Source organism: Limulus polyphemus, unplaced genomic scaffold (assembly GCF_000517525.1).
Source record: "Limulus polyphemus unplaced genomic scaffold, Limulus_polyphemus-2.1.2 Scaffold5908, whole genome shotgun sequence".
In the NCBI taxonomy this organism is placed as follows: Eukaryota; Metazoa; Arthropoda; class Merostomata; order Xiphosura; family Limulidae; genus Limulus; species Limulus polyphemus.
This window is the reverse complement of record NW_013671518.1, coordinates 13,147-16,585: the sequence shown is the minus strand read 5'-3', so window position 1 is coordinate 16,585 and position 3,439 is coordinate 13,147. Positions and strand designations below refer to the sequence as shown.

The window sequence follows — 3,439 nt, the reverse complement described above, 5'->3', positions numbered from 1 at the left end:
GGTTTCGTTATCTTCTGTATATGATCCACAGAAGAGCTTTTTTGAAATGGCAGAAAGTGACTTTCGATATGAAGATTGCGGTTTCGTTATCTGGTGTTTTTTCGCCCATGTTGATTATTTGTTAGTTAACTATCACACTGACAAAACTGGGACATTTCTGTGTTTAAGAGAGAAATTCTATAGCTACCAGTGGAGAATAAACCACGTCAGGTTTATTTACCTCATTATTAAAAACCAAAAAACTCTCCATGTTTAACACAACTGAGATAATATGAACCAAATAAACAGCACAGAATTTTTTTTCTATTCGTGTGTTTCAGTTGTTGTTGTTTTTTTTTGTCAGCCACGAAAGCAAAACACTTCTTATATAGATTGTTTGTTTGTTTGTTTTTTAATTTCGCGCAAAGCTACACGAGGACTATCTGCGCTAGCCTTCCCTAATTTAGCAGTGTAAGACTAGAGGGAAGGTAGCTAGTCATCACCACTCACCGCCAACTCTTGGGCTACTCTTTTACCAACAAACAGTGGGATTGACCGTCACATTATAACGCCCCCGCGGCTGAAAGGGCGAGCATGTTTGGTGTGACGGAAATTCGAACCCGCGACCCACAGATTGCGAGTCGAGCGCCAAAACTACCTGGCCATGCCGGACCTATATAGATTGAAGATAGACTTAGCTGATTTTAAAATGTGTTTTTTTTTCAGCTTGTTTGTTTGAATTTATGCACAAAGCTACACAATGGGCTATCTGTGCTCTGCCCATCACGGGTATCGAAACCCGGTTTCTAGTGTTGTAAATCCGCAGACATACCGCTGTGCCACTGGGGGACATTTTTTTTTCAGCTTATTGGTAGACGAATAACATGCAAGTCTTTGTTTAGAACTTATTTCATTTGAGTGTTTAAGATCTGAATGCCTGTTTAATGCACTTTTCATATTTCAAAGGTGATAAAGTTCTTTCTCCAAGATTTTCACTGGCACATATAATCATTTTATTAGATGAAAGTGGAATATTTTCAGAAAATTTAATTAAAGTAAATAACAGCCACTAGAGTCCACTACCTCTACATACAGCTATTGCGAAGTATGAAAGGGTGCCAATTTTTAAATGCCATACATTAAAAAATCTAATGGTTCTGGTAATGGAATATTCAAACAATACGAACATCATTACTAGTTCTAACTGGTTCGAATGATGAAACATTGCTCTACATCGCATACTGAATACGATTTTGTGTTTTAAAACAGACACATTATGCGATATATCGGCTAGACGGCCATGTCATTGACCTTTAAGGTTGAGTAATAGTTATCCCTAATCTAGAACTACTGATCAGAAGGAAGGAAGCCATTCAATAGCACCTGCCGCCGGCACGACTACCTTTAATCGAATAGCTGGATTAACTGCCACTGCTGAAAATATTGCGTTTCTTCAGCGGAATATCGCAGACTCGAACCTTGAATTTACCAGTAACAATCAGCAGAGATCTAAGAGTTACCGCATCTTGTAAGTAGCTGTTGTTTTTTTAGTGGAAAGTCTCACAGTGTTGTAAGTTTGTAGGTTTACCGCTGACCAAGCGGAGGACGCATTTAGTAAGGAAGACTAAGCAAAGGAACATTGAAAGGTCTTTTTCACTGAATTACAAACGTCTGAATGTATAAGGCCTACAAAGAGTGCACGCTCTTGACCTCTATTCCTAACGTCTGTAAACATATAATGCTTCCGTCAAACCTAATCACGTGTACTTGTTGTAAGCGTTTGAATGACTAACCAAATTTAAAAGTAAAAACAGTTTTTTTGTGTGGAAATTATTGGTATTAACTTCTTTTGAACCGGGCCGAGCTTGTGATGACGATTAATCTGCCAGATTGGGTGCTGCAGGACATGTTCCGAACACTCAGCAGTAAGTGCGTTATAAGCGTGACAGTCAATCTCCATATGTGTTTAAAAGCTGGTCGAAGCTCTTCTGGCAGTAGCTTCTGCTAACTAGACATCTTACCCCAGTCAGTAATTCAAAATTAGTGGCCCCCTAGTGGCACAGCAGTACGTCTGAAGGCTTATAACACTAAAAACCGGGTTTCGATACCCGTGGTGGGCACAGCACAGATAGCTCATTCTGTAGATTTGTGCTGAACTACAAACAAGTTAAAATTAGTGACATGAACCTAAGGGTCTGATTCGGACATGTATCCTATATGACTTGTAAAGTACTAAATATTTGTTTGTAAACTGAGGTTGGTTAATTTATACAGTTAAGTTTAAAGTCTACATAGGAACTTGCTGAGAAAATTAAAACATATATTTATTTTTCTCCTCGTGCATATATCCGACCAATTAATAAGGACGAAATGTATACAGTTTTTTGACATTTACACAAAGTTATATTAAACACGTTTTTTTGCTCTTTAGCCAGAGTTCTTCATGGTGATTGATATTCAGTTCAATAATCGTTGTTGTGTGTATGACAAGCTTGGAAAGCTTGATTGTAACGAGTATAATCAATCATATTTATCGTAATACAACAGTATATGACTTATTGTATTTTCTAACACTACATTCTTTATTCGTCTCTTTAGGGTTTTTCAAAAAAAAAGAGGGTGTATTTCAACCATTTGATGTCCGCCATATTCTTTGCCGACGACGCGTTTTGCTCAATACCAGAGCTCACCAGACCCGCTAGAACAGACAACACGCTATTTATATAAGCGATTTTTTAGAATAAAAAATGTTATGGTATGAATGCCTTTTGCTGACGAATCTTGATTATAATCAGTCATAAGATAAGCCTAATACCTTTGTCTTGAAACAACTATATCTGATTATGGTTACGTTCCTCAGTTTCTCTACTATAGCCATTCTTAATAGCTAATTGATCTTAAGTAATTTGTTTGGATAATTTCAGTAAGCACTAAATAAATGTAGCGGCACGTTTGTATACGCCAATAATTGCTAGTTTAGAGTTTGTTTTTTTTTACATGTTCCTTAACCTTACCGCCTCCTAGTGGCGAGATAAATTTTCTTATAAAAAATAAGTGTTAAAAATAAATTTTACTAAAATCATAACCACAGAGAATGGCTCGAAAATGTACTTAACTTCTGTTTATTTTGCTTCTTCTAGCGGAATAGCAAACGTTCAAGATCGTAAGATGTTTTTAATTGTTATGTTCAAATTTATGTAGGTTTTTTAAGTTGTCGCCACACGGTAACTTTTGAAAAATTATAGCTTCTTCCAAAATGGTTTCTTGTAAATAAAGATGAGTTTTTAGATTATCTTCTCTGCTTACTGTGGCAGCTCCGAAAGTCAGCCAGAACTAGATTTAAATAACGACGTTCAAAAATGCCTAAAACGTCGTCTGCTATCGTTTAGCTGGCACGCCAACACCCTGTTAGAACTAGTAATGATGTTCGTATTGTTTGAATATTCCATTATCAGAACCA

General features: G+C 36.8%; 1 protein-coding gene across 2 annotated transcripts in view; it reads left to right on the top strand.

The window, feature by feature from the left end:
• Positions 1-3,439, top strand: part of LOC106473125 (octopamine receptor beta-2R-like) — a 43,093-nt gene that overhangs the window by 29,475 nt on the left and 10,179 nt on the right. The window contains exon 2 of one of the 2 annotated variants that reach the window (XM_022401620.1): positions 2,578-2,924. The exons of the other annotated variant lie outside the window; for it this stretch is intronic. The gene's annotated coding sequence lies outside the window, so the exon portion shown is untranslated. Of the gene's footprint in view, positions 1-2,577; positions 2,925-3,439 lie in introns of those variants that run through there. 2 annotated transcript variants of the gene reach the window in all.